Consider the following 21,536-nt stretch of genomic DNA (forward strand, 5'->3'; position numbering starts at 1 on the left):
TTTGTGTTTAAACAAATATGGCGGCCGAACCACGTGACCGGTGACATCAACACTATTTTTTTTCCTCCACCAATTTAACCCGAGCTGACGCTCAACAATTTTCATCTTGATCGGATGAAGTTTTGTACTTGTCAAATTATGACGTCATAATGGAGGTGCCTATGACATCATCAATAACAGATGTTATCCCCCATGGAGAGTTCTTTACAATGAACCATGTCTCAATTATTTATATGCAGCACTTACGAAGATATAGAGGTGCAACGTTTTTCCAATATGGCGCCCGTACCACGTGACCTTTGACGTCATAATTATAATAAAAAATTCCTGCAGGAGGACGTGCACTTATGGTGAAAATTTCCTGTCAATCGGACCAACAGTTTCAGAGAAAATCATATTTATTCTGTGCGGACAAACAAACAAACATGAAATATGTCGTGCACAGCATGATACTTGGCTAACCCCAGCTCTAGCAGGGAAAATGGCCTTAAAATGCCTGTTGTTGTTGTATAGCATGATACTTGTGAAATCCCTAAAATAAGTTGTTGGCCGATGATGACCTCAAAAATAATTGGTGGTTGAATTCAGTGACCTGGCATGCAAATCCTCTTAACATTTCAAGTCAATCAGATGAACATGAAGGATTTTAAAAATTTGCCGATGTTGACCTTTTGGCCGATGTTGAGCTCAAAAATACTTGGTGGTTGAATTTAGTGACCAGATATTCAAATCCTCTTCAAATTCCAAGTTAATTGGATGAAAATTGAGGATTTTAGTAACTTGGCCTATGTTGACCTTTTGGCCTATGTTGACCTCAAAAATACTTGGTGGTTGAATTCAGTGACCTGGTATGCAAATCCTCTTCAAATTTCAAGTCAATCGGATGAAATTTGAGGATTTTAGAAATTCGGCCTATGTTGGCATAAAATATAATTGGTGGTTGAATTCAGTGACCAGATATGCAAAACTCTTCAAATTACAAGTCAATCGGATGAAAATTGAGGATTTTAGAAATCCGACAAAGTTGGTGACCTTTGATCTATGTTGACCTATTGACCTTTTGAATCCAAACACAATAAGCTTCTTGCTTATGACCAACTCTACCATTTGGTGAAGTTTCGTCAAGATCAGTTGAAAATTGTGACCTGTAGACTGATGTACAAACAGAAAGAACAAGAAAGGAATCAGATTGCAGACCCTCGCCAGGACATGTTTTTTGTGATTTTAAGGCTTTTGCGTTAAAACAAACATGGCGGCCGAACCACGTGACCGATGACGTCATCATTTTTTTTTCTCCACCAATTTATCCACAGATGATGTGCAATAAATTTCATCTGGATCGATGAAGTTTTGGACTTGTGGAATTATGACATCATAATGGAGGCAGGCACCCATGACATCATCATTAACATTAACATCATCATTAACATTATCATATGCTATTCCCCGTGGAGAGTTCTTTACAATGAGCCATGCCTCAATTTTTGATGTGCAGTGCTTTCGGATTTATGGAGGTGCAATGTTTTTCAGTTTTTCCAAGATGGCATGCGCACCACGTGCCTATGACGTCATAAGTATCATTAAAAAATTCTGCAGGAGGTGCACCGATGGTGAAAATGTCATGTCAATCGGACCAAAGGCTGCAGAGAAAATCATGTTTATTCTGTGCGGACAAACAAACAGACAGACAGACAGATGAAAACTCACTCATAGAGTGACACTTGGCAAAACAGAACAAAGTACAATGGCACTCAATAGAACATCCTTTTGACGTGAAAAATAATTACTGGTTGAATTCAATGACCTGATATGCAAATCGCCTTCAAAGTTTAAGTTAATCGGATGAAAATTTACAATTTTAGAAATTCAGCCTATGTTGACCTTTTGGCCTATGTTAATCTCAAAAATAGTTGGTGGTTGAATTCAGTTCGCTGATATGAAAATCCCATTCAAATTCCAAGTCAATCGGATGAAAATTGAGGATTTTAGAAATTTGAAATGGTTGTTGAACTTTGGCCTATGTTGACCTTTTTGCCGATGCTGATCTCAAATATAGTTGGTGGTTGAATTCAGTTAGCTGATGTGAAAATCCGATTCAAATTTCAAGTCCATCGGAAGGAAATTGAGGATTTTAGAACTTTGGAAAAAAGTGGTTGACCTTTGACCTGTTGACCTTGTGACCTATGTTGACCTAAGAAAATTGTCCGTGGTTGAATTCAATTAGCTGATATGAAAATCCCATTCAAATTTCAAGTCAATCGGATGAAAATTGAGGATTTTAGAATTTGAAAAAAGTGGTTGACCTGGGAGGCTTGGCCTTGTAATAGAAAACAGAAACAAACAAAACAGAAAGCAGCTCGACACAGTGGAAAACAATGCAACAACAACAACAACAGGCATTTTAAGGCCATTTTCCCTGCTAGAGCGGGGGGTTAGCCAATTTGGAAATGGAAAAACAATGCTTTCAAAATTATTGGAATCTCTGGCAATGAAACTGAGTTGTGGGCCCATCACTTTCCCATCGCAGGCAGGTCGGTGGTCTCCACGTCTTCTACTACATCACTTCTGGCCTTGCACCCTCTGATCTGACCATGCTTTGTCCTCCACAGGTTTCTGCAGAGAGCATGCCATCCACCAGCAACCCCTTTCTGGCGAAACCACAAAATCCAGAATCACTGCGAACCTCCACTCATTCGTTCCTCTTTTTTTTCCTGCCTGTGGAACCAACTTCCACATTCTCTTCTATCTCAAGTTTCCCTCAAGATTTTCAAGACAGCTGTTGGCCATCTCAGATCATCTTTATCAAAATCATCATCTTCATCTTTATCAAAAACTCTCTTCATCACTCTTTTTGCACTGTCCTCTCTCCACCCCACCCCCAGGAGTACCTCTGGCTACGGCTTCCTCTCCGCTCCCACCTTTTGTTCATATGTGTTCTGTACCGTCCTCCAAACAGTGATGACTCCATTTACATGTCGCTGTCTGACAACATGGACCAACTTCTATCAACTCATCCCAACTCTCTCTTCTTCCTCATATGTGGTGACTTCAACTGTCATCATGCCAGCTGGCTGGGTGTGGGTTCCTCTCTGACCAGTCATGGCACCTCCGCAAAGGACTTCTGTGACTCAAGATCACATGGTGGGAAGGGGGTCAAGATCACATGTTTTGTGTTTGACTTGAGGATTGTACATTTGACAATTTCCTCAGTAACAGGAGTAAAGGAACGAAGAGGTCGTCCGTGAAAGCAGTGTTCAGCATCATCGAAGGAAAGGAGTGACTGCTTGTCAAGATTGTTTCTTATTGACTGAATTTTATTGTGAAAGAAATGCAGGAAGCGTTGGGGTAGTTCGTTTTGAGGAAACACAGTGGGAAGAACGGATTTATTTTTGGTGGCAAACAGACGGTTGGTAATGCTGAACAGTTGCTTGCAGGAGGAGCTCCTAGTAATCCGATCAGAAATATATGACGTTTTTGCTTTCAGAATGATTTTTAGGTCGAGTCTTTTAGCTATGTTATACAACTGTTTATGGACTGTGAGGCCAGTCTTCAGCCACTGTCTCTCGGCACGTCGTCGTTCCTTTTTGGCAGCCCTGACTTCATCGCTGACTGCGCTGAACCACGGAGTACTCCTGCGTCTGGGAACGGCGCGCCGTGTCGCTGGAGCATGACAGTCCAACGCTGTGCAGAGGCAACAGTCGAGGTCTTCTGCAGTGACATAGGAACGGCCAGAGAGACGGGTGTGAAGGTCCTCTTTAAAGGCGGAACGGTCGATGGCACGAATGTTGCGGGCAGTGATGAAGGCGGGCTGAAGACGAGGAACAGCAATACTCAGGTGGCTGGTGACACAGAAGTGGTCCGAGGTGATAGCACAAGTCACTGACGTGGACTGCACCAACTGATCATCGCATCTGTGCACTAACCAATCCAGGATGTGTCCTTTAACGTGTGTAGGTTGGGAGACAGACTGAGACAGACTAAAAGTAGAAAAGAGGTCAATGATCTTTGAAGTGAGAGGATGTTGTGGTTGGTCGTAGTGGACGTTGAAATCTCCAAGAATCAAGACGAAACCAGGAAGAGTATTGCAGTGGTCGAGCACATTAGGAAGCTGGGTCACGAACATAGAGTCAGTAAGCTTGTTTTTCCGGTTAGGTGGAGGTCGGTAGAGGCAGAAGAAATGAAGTGTTTTCTGACAGAGTGAAGGCGACATGGGCTAACTCGTAGGATGAATGGTCGAACGAAAAAGTCATGGTGAAGGAGACAAAGGGAGAGAAGTTGTCTCTGTAAATAACAGCCACGCCCCCACCCCTGGAGGAGCGAGGAAATGACTGCAGGGTGTATCCAGGTGGGGTGAGATGATCAGCACACCTCGCTTCGTCGCCACTGGGTCGGAGCCAAGTTTCAGTCAGAAAAAGCACGTCAATATCATTATCTTGAATAAAAGAGGTAATTTCGGTTCGCTTGTCAGGACTACTTACAGGAGGACTACTTGTCAGGATTTGTTCATTGAGTGTTTGGACAACCTCCTCCCATTTATTACTGCAGTTATCAATGATTCTCTGACTACGGGTTCATTTCCGTTTCTCTTTAAACAAGCTCTTGTTAAACCACTTCTTAAAAAGCCCACCCTTGACCTTAACGACATGAAAAATTACCGTCCTATCTCCAACCTGTCTTTCCTGTCAAAGATCACAGAAAGAATTGTGCTATCACAGATGAATGACCATCTAGTTTCAAATAATCTTTTCAATTCTCGCCAGTCAGCATATAGACCAGGCCATAGCACCGAGACCACTCTCCTAAGAATAACCAATGATCTTCTTACCTCTCTTGACTGTGGTAAGGTTTCCATTCTTGCTCTTTTGGACTTGTCTGCCGCCTTTGACATGATTGACCATAGTGTCTTAATTCATCGTCTTGAAATCACATTTGGTATAACTGGTACTCCACTTTCTTGGCTGATGTCCTATCTTACTGATAGAGTGCAAACAGTTGTTGTCAATGGCCAGAAATCAGCCCCTTCTCTGCTTTCCTTTGGCGTTCCCCAGGGCTCAATCCTGGGACCTATCCTCTTTCTTTTGTACACTCAGCCTCTATTTGATCTTGTTGCCAGACATTCAGTTGATCACCACGCCTTTGCGGATGACAATCAGCTGTACAAAGGAAGCACGATTCAACAAATCGTGCCCACTGTTAAGTGTTGGAAGGCTGTATTGCCGACGTGAAGGCGTGGATGACCCAAAACAAACTTCAGCTGAACGATGCTAAAACAGAGTCTATGATTGTAAGATCGCACAGATGTCCTCTACAATGTTCACTTCCTACCACTATTCATGTTGGTGAAACCGATGTAAACATTGTTTCGTTGGCCAAGAACCTTGGTGTGGTTTTCGACTGTAACATTACATTTTCCAAGCAAGTACTTCAAACTTGCAAATCAGCATACTTTCAGCTGCGAAAGATCGCATCCATTCGCCACTTTCTTACTCCTCAAGCTGCTCTAACTCTGGTCTGTGCCCTTATCCTCTCAAGGCTAGACTATTGTAATTCTTTGTATGCTGGCTGCCCTCAGTTTCTCTTGGATAAGTTACAAAAGGTTCAAAACTCTGCCGCCCGTCTTGTCTGTAAGGCGAAGAAAGTCTGACCATGTTACTCCGCTTCTTGAATCTTTACACTGGCTGCCTGTCTCTGCTCGTGTGCAATACAAAATTTGCACACTATGTTAAAAATCATTGTGTGGAACGGGACCTCACTATCTCTCCGATTTGCTCACTCTCTATGAACCTCGGCGACGGCTTCGTTCAAGCGACGACTCTGACGTTAGAGCCGCCGCGCACCAGCACCAAGTCGTTTGGCGAGAAATTCCTTTCGTTTGCTGCACCTCTGCTCTGGAATGACTTGCCTTCCTCTGTTTCGACATGTTGACTCTCTTCCCGCCTTTAAAACCTCCCTCAAAACCTATCTGTTTCACAAGTCTTTCAAAGTCTAAGTCCTGTTTTCCCTTTGGTTTGAGGTGGGACAGAGATCGAGAGTATGTCTGTGTACATGTGCGGGGGAGGGAGGGGAGGAGGAGGGGGAGTACACATCTGTGGGTTTTGAATGGGGAGGGAGAGGAATATGGCAAGAGTGAAGGTGTGTCTGTGTGTGTGTATGTTTGTGTGTGTGTGTGTGTGTGTGTGTGTGCGGTGTGTGTGCGTTCGCATGATAATGTAAAGCGCCATGAGGGTAGTTTACTCTGCTTGATGGGGCTATATAAGACTCCTTTATTATTATTATTACTCATTGGGACTGACACAATCTGTCAATTTCCCGACCCAGATCTCAGTCAATGGAGTATCTCCTCTTCTCGACTTGGTTATGACAAACTTCCCTGCAAATATCTGCTGCTCTTCCTCTGCTCCAATCGGTTCTTCTGATCATGTGCTTGTTAAAGTGGACATCTCTCTGGCCATTCTCAGAGAGCCTCCTCAGCGCCGACGAGTCTGGCATTTCACTCAGGCTGACTGGCACGGTCTGCAAGCAGCCATCAATCATCTGGACTGTTCTCCCATCTCTACTCTGCCTCTGACATCAATTCTTCCTGGGAATTCTTCCAAAGCAAACTGCTCTCTCTCATGCACAGATTTATCCCATCTCGTCTTCAGTTGTCTTACCCTTCCTCCTGTCCATGGTACACTGAATCTTGTGGTGAGGCAGTTGCCCTGAAACAACTTGCCTTTGCCTCTTGGAACGCAAATCCAACTGAAGCAATCTCAGTTCCTTCGACCAAGCTCGGAACAAGTGTGTGTCTACCCTCAGGAGTGCCAGGAAGCACTATCCACACTCAAGAATGAACTCTCAAACCTGTCTCCTTCCTCCAAATCCTGGTGGCGTCTGGTCAAATCCGTTTCTGGTGTTTGTTCCCCCTCCATCCCCTCCCTCACCTCAAATGGCTACACAGTTGACACCGCACGTGTCAAAGCAGAATGCCTCAACTCTGTGTTTGCCTCAAAATCTTGTGTCCCAAACCCATCTCTCTCTGTTCCCACCTTACCCAGTCGAACGCAACTGCTCCTGGACTCTGCGTCCTTCTCTCCTGACAAGGTGGATACGTTTTTGTCAAACCTCGACTCTGATTCTGCAACTGGACCAGACGGCATCAGCCCACGGGTCCTAAAATCCTGCTCTGCCGCTCTATCTCACCCTCTCTCTGTTATTTTCACCCTCTCGTTTGCTCAAGGTCATCTGCCAGCATCTTGGAAATCAGCAAACATTACCGCTTTACACAAAAAAGGTGCAAAAACAGATCCTTGCAAAAACAGACCAATCAGCCTGCTCCCAATTATCAGCAAAGTCATTGAATCCATCATTGCTTCAGATGTCAAATCCTTCCTCTTCACCAATGGCTTGATCTCCGATCATCAATTTGGATTCAGACCAGGTCATTCTACTCTGGACATGTTGCTTCGGATGTCTCAACAATGGATGGAGGTCCTAAATGCCAAACAGGAAATGAGAGCTGTCTCCCTTGACATATATGGTCTGGCACCCAGCTCTGCTTACCAAACTCTCCTCCTATGGTATCCATGGAAATCTCCACGCTTGGCTTGCGGACTTCCTCTCTGGTCGGAGTCAACGTGTGGCCGCGAATGGATTTTCTCATCGCCCCTTCTTGTTCCGGCTGGAGTTCCCCAAGGTAGTGTTCTGGGTCCTGTGCTTTTTCTGGTCTTCATCAATGATCTCTCTGACTCTCTTGAAAATCCTCCCTATCTCTTTGCTGATGACTCCACTCTCTGCCGCTCCATTCCTCATCCCTCAGATCGGCAGTCTGCAGCCTCCTCACTCTCTGCAGACCTAGACAAAATCACAGACTGGTCAAACAAGTGGAACATGTCTTTCAATCCTGACAAATCTCACACTCTTACTGTCTCTCCGAAAAGACGGACTGGAAAACCCTCCCATCTACTTTCTCAACAATCCTCTCCAAGAAGTTCCGTCACTCAAGCTTTTGGGTCTCACTATCTGCCATGATCTTTCTTGGGAAAACCACATTTCCAAGCTGGCCTCCAAAGCCAGTCGCCGACTGGGCATCCTCCGTCGTGCGAAGTCCTTCCTTGGCACACCTGAGCTCCTCACCACATACAAGGCTTTCATCCGCAGCTCAATGGATTAATGTTCCACCCTCTGGGCCAGTGCTCCTGCCACACACCTAGCTCGACTTCACGCTGTTGAAACCAAAGCTTTCAGAATCATTGGAATCTCCTGCGATGAAGCTAACTCCGAGGGCCTTTCACTCACTCACCACAGGCAGGTTGGTGGTCTTTCTGTCTTCTACCGACTCCTCTCCGGCCTAGCTCCCCCAGCTCTCTCTGTGCTCTGTCCCCCAAATATTCCGCGAGGTCGCACAAGATCTGCCAGCAACCCTCTTATGGTTAAACTGCCAAAATCTCGGCTCTCTGCTCACCTTCACTCTTTTATTCCCCTTTTTTCCCGCCTCTGGAACAAACTTCCCCACTCCCTTCAATCCCAGTCCTCCCTCCAGGTCTTTAAAACAGCTGTTCACCACCATCTCTTATCTTCCCCCATCCAAAACCTTGATCTTTTCTACCCCCGCTAATTCATCCCAGACACATTTTTTCGAAATTCCAACTTCTTTCCTGGAAGTCCTTGCAGTGTCCATATGTTTTATACCTCTCCCACCTCCCCCTAAGCCCTCTCCCTCCCACAGTTCTCTCGATGTCCCTGCTCTCAAATGTGTTTCTGTCCTTTGCCCTCTCTCCCCATCTTGTCTACCGCAACCCCTATTTTGTGTTTTATGTGTTGGTTTGTATCGGTTTCACTTTTTGTGTGATTAATGTGAGCTCTTTCACGAGCCTCGATCTTGTATCCCAAAAAAATAATGGAAATCCTCCATCAAAAACCATGATCTTTTCTCCCCCCCAAAAAACCTCAAGCTAAGCCCACCGCCTTACAAAATTCCAGTTTTTCATTCCTGAGTGTTTACTTCTGTACCCATATTGTCTACCCCATGCATCCTCTTCTACCCCTCATTCCTCCCCACACCCATTAATTGTCCAAGTCTCCCTCTATTTTGTCCTTCAACCCTGCTGTTGATGTTTCTTCCCTCTCTCCACTGTTCCTTTTTTCTGTTGAGTCCTGATTCATACTGTGTTCCAGCTTTTCCACGAGTATGGACTTTTTAAATATTTTTGTTGTATGCAGAATCGAGGCTCGTGAAAGAGCCAACATTTATCACACAAACAAATCAAACAGACAAACAAAATATATAAAAAGAGGGAGCGGTAGACAAGATGGGGAGAGAATGGGAAGCACACAAACACAACATTTGAGAGCAGGGACATCGGGAGATGTGTGGGAGGGAGAGGGCTTGGGGGGGAGGAGGCGTGGGGAGGGTGGGGTGGGAGAAGTATAAAACACAAGGACACCAAGGCTTCCAGGAAAGAAGTTGGTATTTCAAAAAAGTGGATTTGGGGTGAAATTAGCGGGGGTAGAAAAGATCAAGGTTTTGGATGGGGGAAGATAAGAGATGGTGGTGAACAGCTGTTTTAAAGACCTGGAGGGAGGAGTGGGATTGAAGAGAGTGAGGGAGTTTGTTCAGAAGGCAAACTTTGTATACAAAGAACAAAAAAAATCCCAGATGCCATGTGATATTCAACACTGATTGCAAATTATGCAATGGTTCAAGAGCCATTCTTTACACCATATAATTATGACATGGACATGACGTAATCATCATCTTTCAATCCTGACATCATCTTTCAATCCTGACAAATCTCTCTCTCCGAAAAGACCGACTGGACAACCCTCCCATCTACTTTCTCAACAATCCTCCACAAGAAGTTCTGTCACTCAATTCTGAAACACCTTATAATTATGACATGGACATGACGTAAACATCCATTATTGCACAGCAATCTATAATTTATAATACGCTGAGGGGTTGACTTTGTGTGCCGATCTCTTTCAACATGTGACTGTCTGTTCTCCTGGGCTTTATGGAGACCTTCTCTTTTGCCATTGCCGGATGGGAATTTTTTGGACTTGATTGAAGTTGGATTTAAAGGCAAAACACTGAAACAGTGCTCCAAAACTATAGTTTTTTGTTGTCGTTCCGGTTATCGAGTTTTTGACCTGTGGTGTATATATTGGAAGTAACAAACAAACAAACAAAAAGTGCCAACGTTTTTAGTTTCCGAGTTTATTTATTGTGTGTGTCTTGTGTGTGTGTGTGTGTATATATATTGTTGCGGATCTCTGCGCCGGCCTTTTCCCCTTACCAAGGGGGGATTAGTCCCCTTGTCTTTGACTAGCCGACGGGACCCGGGACCTATGACGTCCTTCCCGGACAGCGTGAAATAGGGTCGTAGGACTAATCACTAATACCTAATTACTCGCGCTGCCCAGAAAGGAGGAAATAAGCCACGCACGAATAACGGGTGTTGGTGGATACGCCGAGCGGTAGCGAACCCGTGACCCGAGCCGTTATCAATGACTAGACCCCGATCCAAGCGTTTCTTAATCGTGCCACTCTTATCCAATGATGGAAATCACAAAAGCGGTCGAATTCAGAAGAAAAGGAATTAACAAGATTTATTTACACGATGTACAATGATCAGCAGAAGAAGACACAGGGCAGCCTTAATCACAGTCTTAACTTATTCCCAAGACAAACGGGCCCGTTCACACTCAGACACACTCACACGGGGTTTGCAGATGAACAGGTCAGCACGTCCAGGGATGGGGTTCGGGCAAATCTCCCTCCGGTCCCCAGCTGGCACCGCGAAGTAGATGAATCAAGACGGCAGGAGCTCTCCGCGTGTCGTTGGCGCACACGGGATAATTACGGGGCGAACGGTAGGGCTGGGCTCTGGCGGTTAATCACTCGCGTGGCTGCGTACATAATAGTTCAATAGGCGCTCACAATGCGCTCTTCAATTCCCAAGTCCTCGGGCATAAGTTCTCTCGCAATGCAGCGCAATTCCTTCCAGTCCTTCATACGAGTGCTCCGAGTCCTTTTGCATAGGTTCTTTTCCAACGAGTCCTGTTCAATGGCTTTGTGCGAAGGCTTATATAGCCCTGCTCAGCGAACCTTCTAGCACTTGCTAGACGCCTCTTATAGTCAGGTTCACTATGTTTTTTCGTTCAAAATTTTGGTAGATTAGCAAAACTATACATTTCTGGAATACTCAGAGCATGAGGAATCCAAAAATTAATGTTTGCATTTGCATAGACACCTTTGCGAAAATGACCCTCAGGACAGTGATGAAGATCTGTAAAAGCATATTCCTGAACGGTGTAGATCTAGTAGATCCTGTGTATCGGAGTTATAGTTCAATCTGATACTAACAAGGCTGCTTTCTTGCTTTATATACCCATACCTATAACTTCAAAGGACTTGCAATATCATGTATTATGTAATACAGTTATATCACAAATATAAAGACAATGGTTTTCAATTGCCTTTGTTTGTTGCTTTTCTATAATCCTGAGCACTATTTTGAGGCCTTTATTGGATTCCTTAACCCAGAAAACATAGGATTAGCATATTTAAGTTTCTAGGTTGACTAGAAGCCGAGATAGCGCAAAATATGTATTTTATGGTGGCCATTTTGAAAATCCAAAATGGCGGCCATGCAGGTGTCTGTGCAAATGCCAACATTGATTTTCGGATTCTCCATGCTCTGATGATTCCAAAAATGTACAGGTTTGCGAATCTCCCAAAATTTTGAACATAATTATATTTGTTAACATAGTGAACTCTTCATCACTCTTCATCACTGTCCTGAGTGTCATTTTCGCAAAGGTGTCTATGCAAAAGCAAACATTAATTTTTGGATTCCTCATGCTCTGAGTATTCCAGAAATGTATAGTTTTGCTCATCTACCAAAATTTTGAACGAAATTATATTTGTTAACATAGTGAACCTGACTATTACCACGCCCTATCACGCCATGCCCTCAGAGCCCTGGTTCGCTGGTGGCCCTTACCGTCATCGCCACTGACGTGCTGCTTGACGCTGCCCCTCCTCGACCCCCGCGCTCCTCCCTCTTCTTCGGCCTACCTCGTGTTACTGGGCTAGTTTCGAGCGAACAAAGGGCAGCGAAACACACGGAGGGATCAGCCAATATGGGGCGCGGGATCGAGTTTGCCCATTGGTGGAGGGTGGCCACAAAATGAAAGGAACCCAAGCTCATTTCTTTACACAACGCAGATATTACAAGGGAAATGGCCTACTCTTACACATACTATGACATAACTAATACTCTAAGTGGGCCTACGTGTTGCTTGTGGACTAACTATGGGGGGCAAACCTTTAACCTTTAATGATGTCATATTTACAAATCTCAAAACCGTATCACTGTCCCCCTCCTTCGCCAGGCTCGTCCTCGAGCCAAACCCACACATGTGAGAACGACCGGTTTTGAGCAAGGGTCAGGACTACTTTTTAAATTCCGTGTGACACTTAGATGTGGTTCCCCTCTACATTTAATCTAACACCCTGTGTGTGACAGTTTTACAACACTAGATATGTCCCGCCGACTGCGTTGTGTACTAACTAACAGACTCACACCCACAGCTAACCGAATTGCGGAAAGAATTCTCAAACTATACATAAAGCCGGTGGGGAGCATGTTATTTACAAGACTAATCTAATTATTTACATCTCTATAACCCAGGACCTGTTCTTTTGTGGGAAAGAAACACAATGCACTGCACCAATACACCACAAAAATTTTTTGCACAAAAATGCACAATCATCATAAATGCACAGTCATATTTAAATGGCACATTTGCTGCTTGGCTGCTGCTGGGCTGCTGCGTCTTGCGTCTTCCAGCTTCGTCTTCGGTGTGCCGTAATAAAACTTGGAGATCTTCTGTCCTGACACACCGGAATAAAAATGCACAAACCGTGTCCGTTTTTATTTGCAGGGCCATCTCATGGTCCATCTGCGTGACTTTGACGCCACTTAAAACCAGTGGTCCGCAGGGCAAGATAACGCTTGCAGCAATGGTCTGCTCCAGCAAAAGTGCCAGGCCACAGAACGTGTGGTCCATAAGGTGCATTGGTGCAGCAACAGGTAGCAGGTGTACCGCACAAGTGTAGCAATGTGCCGCAGCACAGCTCAGTGTTCCTGCACACTCCCCTCAACAAAAAAACATGGGTCCATGGGTGGGGAGGAAAGACAAAGCAGAGTTAGCGGAGGGAAGGGTGCAAAGGTACACACAAACACAAGGCAATGCAACATGAGGGGCGTGGGAGAGCGAGCGGAGAAAGCTCGTCCCTAACCGTTCGTAACCCCCCATGTCAGCCTACCCTACCCTTGCCCTTCCCCTTCCCTGTATTTACACTTTACAAATTCCGTCTCTACGTTTTGTCTCTTCTGTCCCCCCTCTACTCCGAATTCGTCATCCAATCCCTCCCAAGAAGGAAGAGATGGAATAAACACAATGTCAAATCCCGTCGAGATGCGTCTCAACCACTCAAATCATCTGCAAAACCTGGCGTGGAGTTCCGTCTCCTTGGTGAGTGGATGTGGATGGTGCGAAGAGATTTCTCATCCTATCTCTACTCTAATAACATTAACTCAGTTATACTAACCCGGGGTCATGCCAATTCAATTGGCATCTTTAAACTATGTGGTTCTAAAAACCAATTCCCATTGACCATCCTGTGGTGCCTTCCAATTTTGGGTCTCACTCCCCAATTTTTCACGACTGTGCCTTCGCACAATTTCGGGGCTGGGTCGTGTGGCTCCACTAGCAGGTCCAACTACCTGCGCACCTCTGCCACTGAAGTCGCCACCCGAGCTTACCATGCTCCTTACAACTACCCTAAATCGGGGAAGGCCCCTCCTGGCTCTCTCACCCCTCTGATGCCCTCTCTGGCATTGGGCTACCCGGGTCCTCTCCTCGGATCCTCGGGCCCCACTGAACACTACTCTGACTCTAACTGGCTCCCAGAGCCTACCTGAGGCCTCACCTGGCCGACAGACTACCAGTGGCGGCGTGCCCCAATAACTATACTCACGAATTAAGCCCACATGCCCAGCCATTTCCACAGACTCACGCACCCATCCAAGCACTTCACTGCTACTTCCTGCACCACAGATGTCAATATCCAATAATTTACCTAAACCCTCTACCTAACTTTAAACTACCCTCCCCAGGTATTCGAGAAGGGGTACATCTTCCCCCATTCACTCCACACCACAAATTCCACACACCATTTACTCCCACCAAGCATTCCACACCAAATATTCCCCACTTGCACACCATGCAAGTCCATCCACTCAACACAATTCCATTCATCCTCAATACACCACTTATACACTTCTACACACACACAGCATCATCTAACTAACTACTTCCCTCTAATACTCGTGCTTTCCCGTCTTCCCTTACACTAAGCACTTCCCTCGTCATTAACATCCACCTAATCTGACTACGTCCCCTCTACCTGTACAAAAGTCTCTACTTAAATCTTGTCCCTACTGTCATTTCTAAATCCCTAACAATATCCTAGCCCGCCCTCGGCTAGTTTTCACTGCCATCCCCATAATCTATAGCTCATGTGCCCCCATGGAAGGGATGGTAAAACGACCATCCCTCCACATCGGACACCATTCCCCATCACTATGACTATAGTCCATGGGCTGGGGTGGTTTCTGTGTGACTTTTATGTGCCCTAGGTTTCTCTTCATATTATTGAAGTAGACCATGTGGGACATCAAAAAAGTGAGGGTGGACATCTGGGAGCCTGGTTGGATTTGAGAAAATGACGTCACAATATCAAGCTTTTGCGTTCATGAGGAGACCAAAAATTTGGGGTAGGGGAAACTAAAATGCTTATAACGCCACAACCAGACATGATATAACTGCAAACTACCATTCAAAATATTTGTTTTTATTCACTCTACATGTGACAATATGTAATTATCTGATTATTATGCAAATTTGCTGTCCAGAGGTCAAAAGGTCATGGAAATCGGGGGGTTGCTTAAAATCTGACCCACCGGAAGAAAAATGTGAGTTACAGGCTGCCTGTACGACTTGAGAATGTTTGCTGGCTGTTAGAGGTTGCCAAGACATATCTCTATCACATGATATGCATTGTATAAGAATTAACCCTTTTGTAACGTAAACATCAACTTTGATAAATGGTGCTATTTCAGACATGTCAGAAATTCCAGTTTTTCCATCGTCTAAGTGTACATTATTCATACCATACAGGTTGGTGATCGTTTTGAAAACCTCTTTTAGATTATTACTATACATATCAGCAGAAGACCCAGAGGAAATGACTTCTTGCTATTTCTGACAACGATGAACCATTTTGACTCGGTACTAGAAGCCAGAAACTACTCAAGGTCACTCAAGGGGGTGCAGCTCCTAAAAGAAGCATTATGTCGGCTGCAATGGAAGGAATTCTTTGAACAGGAAGGCAATGCAACAAAATACAGTGAGCACCTAGAAAATGTAGTGGCATTCAAAGCAGCAGTTGCTAACAAGTCATTTGATGAGAATGTGAGCATTCTGGAAGGATCAAAAACGTCAACTCAGCAGCTACTTTGTGCTTTTGATGACTTCAGAAACGAAGCAGGAAAATGCAGTGAAACCTTCAAATATTGGGACACATTAATCACACTTGCGACTCATTTGGAAAACCTCATCAGAAGTGACAGGGAAGGAAATTGGGATTTACATCTTCAGACTGTGCAAGCATTGCTTCCAATTTTCATGGCTTTTGACTCAACCAACTACATCAGGTGGGGTTCCCTCTATCTTGAGGACATGCGCAAACTCCCACAAACAGCACCTGAGATCCACATAGCATTCCAAGAGGGCAAATTTGCCATAAAGAGGACACCTGGGACTTTTAGAGCAACTGGAGCAGACATGGCGCTGGAGCAAACGATAAATAGGTCCAAGAAAGGCACCTCGGGGATAATAGGCAGCACAAAGAAGAAGAAATACGTTGCAATGTGGGACATAATCTACCATGAGATGCTGGCAATTAGTAATCTTTTCAGAGAACTAAGTGGAGTTACAACCCAGTACCAGCAAGATGTAAACAACTCCTTCAGTAAATATGAGACTGAAACCGGGGAAAGAAACGTCCAAGCAATTCTAACTGTTATTGAAAACAAGGAGAATCCTTTCAGGAAAGATGCCACACAGCAAATACTTCACAATATAATGACACAGGAAGTAATGACTGACGAAATCTGGAATCAGCTGCTTCAGGTAAAAGCAATTGGGACCGCAGCCTATGAGAAACTACGTAAAGAACGGTTTGTTGAACAGTCGGCTCAAATATTTCGGATCATTCACAGAACAAATCTGAAAACTTTCAAGAGTATCCGCGCACTCCCAAAAGGACAAGAGGCTTCAGGAAAGTCACAAACACAGAGGGAAGATAAACATAGGCAGCGTGTCATTGAAATTGCCCGTGCCTGAGGGAGATCCATGACAGACCTTCTAGAATATGACGACGTCATCTTCTTCGCTTTTTGACAGCCAGGGTCTTATGTCAAAGAGCACCAAAAGTGACCTGATTAATGAGATTGCAAAGAAACATTCAATTGATGTTCTGGATGATTCAAAAGACATGCAGGTTGGGTATATAGCGGATGTCATGGCTAATGTAAGGAAGATGACTGCCAAAGAATTTACTAACTTCGGTGAATTTAGTGGAGGCATTGTAGACTACATACAGAGATCTGCAAAGGGAGCTGATCGAATAGATTATATCTTTGATTCATACTTTGACATTTCAATCAAAAACTCGGAAAGAAAGCGACGAGAAACCATCTCTCCGATTGAACTGAATGCAGTCAGTGAAGATACACCTTTACCAGTTCAGATGGAGCGGTTCTGGCCAGCTAACAGGAACAAGCATAATCTTGAGATTTTACTGTACCAGACAGCCATAAAGCACGCGCGAGAGACCCCTTCAAGCCTGAAAGTATTTGTGAGTGGCTTTTCAAGTGAATCTGTCGAAGTCCCATGTCTTTCCTGTTGTGATGGCTATTGCAGGGACATTCCAGAACTCTGCATTGATATAGAGGAAGCAGATACACGAATTATACCCCACGCCTTACATGCTGTGGAGCACGGAATACAACGACTAGTGGTGTTATCCCCAGACACTGATGTATTTGTGCTGTTGCTCTTTTACTGGGATGTACTGCATGAAAAGGGCCTTTATGAACTGTGGTTGAAAGCTGGCAGTGGAAACTCTACCAAATATATTCCAATACATTCTCTTGCGTCAGATAAAGGGCCTGACCTATGCAAAGTCCTTCCCACTGTGCATACGCTCACTGGGTGTGATTACACCAGCAAGGTTGGCACAAAGCAAGCAGCCCTTAAAGCAAACCCAGTAGACTACCTTCAAGGATTTGGTTGTAGCCAAAATGGACCATCTGACGATGAAGTTGAGAGCAGAATCATATCTAGTGAAAGTCCTAAAGAATGGAACTACCTGCACAACAATGGATGAACTCAGGGATCATAATTATCACCACAGCAAAACCCCACTCGAGAAGTTGCCACCTACAAGCCATGCCATAAAGGCCCATATTCTAAGGGCATATTATGCTACATATGTGATGACATCAATTCTCTCTGCAAATACGACTGAGTTGAATCCTCTCCTATACGGATTTGAAGAGGAAGATGAACTTCTCCATCCAGATAAGGCCATCAGACCCATTACCGAGGAATATGCTGTGCACTGTACTTGCTTGAAATGTGCGACAGAGAGATGTGCATGTCGAAAGAGTGACCTGCATTGTTGCAAGTTCTGCAAGTGCCAAGGTATGGGAGACGAGAATGTTTGCTGTAAAAATACAGCTGGTTGTATCTAAAACCGAACAGAACTCATATGTGACACTTACAGCTGCGTGGAAATGTACTCCTGGCATCTACATGTATTCCTTCTCCCATTATCAAATTGGCATGATTTGGAATAGTGACTACAGTCAGCAGTATACCTTCATTTGGATATAAAAACCTAGACTATTACTAAAACTGAGCAAATTCAGCAGTTTATTTTTGCTGAATGGACTAAGGATGTTCCAAACCCTCCCCCCCAACCCCCCCACCCCCTACAGGTGGTTGTTTTAGGACTTAGTGGGTTAACGACATGGGAATATTGTAAGAAATTAGTAAATTAAGTGATATTTAGGCTTAAAGAAATAAGTAGTTGGTGATAGATCATATTCATACTGATGAAAATGTTCGATTACTTTATTTTGTGGCATGTGTCTTCCGCTGCAAAGGAAAATCAGCTTTTCTGAAATAGCACCATTTATCAAAGTTGATGTTTACGTTACAAAAGGGTTAATTCTTATACAATGCATATCATGTGATAGAGATATGTCTTGGCAACCTCTGACAGCCAGCAAACATTCTCAAGTAGTACAGGCAGCCTGTAACTCACATTTTTCTTCCGGTGGGTCAGATTTTAAGCAACCCCCGATTTCCATGACCTTTTGACCTCTGGACAGCAAATTTGCATAATAATCATAATTACATATTGTCACATGTAGAGTGAATAAAAACAAATATTTTGAATGGTAGTTTGCAGTTATATCATGTATGGTTGTGGCGTTATAGCATTTTAGTTTCCCCTACCCCAAATTTGTGGTCGCCTCATGAACGCAAAAGCTTGATATTGTGACGTCATTTTCTCAAATCCGACCAGGCTCCCAGATGTCCACCCTTACTTTTTTGATGTCCCACATGGTCTACTTCAATAATATGAAGAGAAACTTAGGGCACATAAAAGTCACACAGAAACCACCCCAGCCCATGGACTACTAACTGTCCACTCCACTCGAGCCTCGTCATGCGGGAATACATTTTCACAGCACGGCTTCGCAACGCCGAGCAATGCATGCAGGTGGTTGGTCTACTGTTGGTTGGGTCCGTCCAGCATTTTAGATTCAAGGGAGGAGGCATGCTTGGGCCGAGGTTCCAGGCGCCATACCGACGTGAGGCTTTGCGGCCCCATGCACGGTGGCCCAGCCTCCCACGGTCGGAGCACCCACCGCGCCCACCAGGGGGCGAAGGTCCGACCTCTCCTTCCTCCCCTTGAACCGTGCCATTTGCCTCTTTCGCCACGGCACCGACCATACAGGGCGGAGCCCGGCCCAAATCGTGCACGCCGCCGCGGCAACGATCCCCGCCGGCCCCTACTGCACACAAAGCGCACCACGCACCGAGGGCTCGCGTCGGCTATTCGTCGCCCGAAACGCTAACCCCCGGTCTGGGTCGATGCTTGAGTCGCATTCTCACACCACGCGACCCTTTCCATACTCACACATCGAGGCGCTCAAGCGCCTCCCATACATTCCCTGCATTCTATTACTGCACTCGCTCGTGCATTCTCTTTCCTTGCACACTCAGGTGCACACCACTCAGGCGCACTCACGCCCCTCACACCCTCCATTATTACACATCCTCACACACATCCTGGCGCACTCATACCACTCGCACACTCCGTTACACACTTTTCTTCCACACACTCCTCTCGTTACATCCTCTGTAACACCCACGGGTGTGCACTCCTGCACACACCCAATCAGCGCACACTCACCCACGGGTGTGCAATCTCCTGTTGCACACCCAATCACGCGCTCTGGTGTGCACTCCCGCACACCCTCCTCGGCCATCGCACACTCTGTGTCGCACTCATCACACATACACTCCGTTGTGCATTCACTCTCACTCTCGGTTTCACACTCGCGCTCCGGCACACACTTTTTCCTGGCACGCATGCCATTTACTTCCACACACCTCCCCATGGACCTTCCACGAGCGCCCGGGTGACGTCGCGATCCCAAGCGCGCGAAAAATCTTTTCCCACCAAACATTTTCGCGCCATACACGCTCCGACTCACCTTTGGGATTCTCTTCTCCTCTAACCGCACCTGCAAACTTTAATTTGGGTTAGGCAGCACGACATCACAATGCGAACACGGACTTTGCACATATTCCATTTCCATCTCCGATTTAATTTCTGCTTCTTTCGTCCCTTCTTCCCCAATTTTAACTATAATTTTTCCATTTTCTTTTTCCTCGACGACCGCCGGTGCTAATAAAATTTTCTCTTCTAATTCGGCGACCGTCGGCTTTTCCATACCCCGTGTAGCGATTTCTACCCCGGTCAACTTGGCTGTGCTCTGCTCAAACTCGCTTTCCCCGTGTTTCTCACATCGCGTTACCGCGTCGCGGTAACGTACCAAGGTTCCAGTTCCAAGTACCAATGCGACTTTCCCGCTTGACCTGCGCTCAATGTCCTCCCCCAATGCTTTTATGTTCCGGGTGAATTTATCACTTCGGGCGTCCACTCTTTCATCGAGTTTCTTTATGTCATTCGTCAGTTCGCCCATCATTTCTTTCATTTCCCGGGTTTCTTTGGCGGATTTGTTACCCTGGGCGTGCAATTTCCTCATTATCCGGGCCAGGAAAACCCAATGTCACGCCCGGTCCACTCAGCGGGCTCGGCTTCTGCCGCCATTTTCTTCCCCTGCTTCCTCTTTTTTTTTTTTTTTTGAATACTGAATCGAGGCTCGTGAAAGAGCTGACATTTACACTCACAAACAAATCAACCAGACAAACAAAATATATGAAAAGAGAGAGCGGAAGACAAGATGGGGAGAGAAGGGGAAGCACACAACACTTGAGAGCACACAACATTTGAGAGCAGGGAGATGTGTGGGAGGGAGAGGGCTTGGGGGGAGGAGGCGTGGAAGGGGGGGGGGGAGGGTGGGAGAAGTATAAAACACAAGGACACCAAGGACTTCCAGGACAGAAGTTGGTATTTCAAAAAAGTGGATTTGGGGTGAAATTAGCGGGGGTAGAAAAGATCAAGGTTTTGGATGGGGGAAGATAAGAGATGGTGGTGAACAGCTCTTTTAAAGACCTGGAGGGTGGAGTGGGATTGAAGAGAGTGAGGGAGTTTGTTCCAGAGGCGGGAGAAAAGAGGAATGAAGGAGTGAAGGTGAGCAGAGAGTCTTGATTTTGGCAGTTTAACCATAAGAGGGTTGCAGGCAGATCTTGTGCGACCTGTAGGAATATTTGCGGGACAGAACCCAGAGAGAGCTGGGGGGGAAAGGCCATAGAGGAGTCGGTAGAAGACGGAAAGACCACCAACCTGCCTGCGGTGAGTGAGTGAGAGGCCCTTGGAGTTAGCTTCATCGCAGGAGATTCCAATGATTCTGAATGCTTTGGTTTCAACAGCGTGAAGACGAGCTAGGTGTGAGGCAGGAGCACCAGCCCAGAGGGGAGAGCAGTATTCCATTGAGCTGTGGATGAAAGCCTTGTATGTGGTGAGGAGCTCAGGTGTGCCAAGGAAGGACTTCGCACGACGGAGGATGCCCAGTCGGTGACTGGCTTTGGAGGCCAGATTTGAAATGTGGTTTTCCCAGGAAAGATCATGGCAGATAGTGAGACCCAAAAGCTTGAGTGACAGAACTTCTTGGAGAGGATTATTCAGAAAGTGGATGGGAGGGTTGTCCAGTCGGTCT

General features: G+C 45.5%; 1 protein-coding gene across 3 annotated transcripts in view; it reads right to left on the minus strand.

Annotated features, from left to right (window-relative positions):
* LOC137431273 (uncharacterized) overlaps positions 1-21,536 on the minus strand; it is a 354,360-nt gene that overhangs the window by 77,318 nt on the left and 255,506 nt on the right. The window lies entirely within an intron of this gene.

Source organism: Myxine glutinosa, chromosome 7, assembly GCF_964187855.1.
Source record: "Myxine glutinosa chromosome 7, kmMyxGlut1.1, whole genome shotgun sequence".
NCBI lineage: Eukaryota > Metazoa > Chordata > Myxini > Myxiniformes > Myxinidae > Myxine > Myxine glutinosa.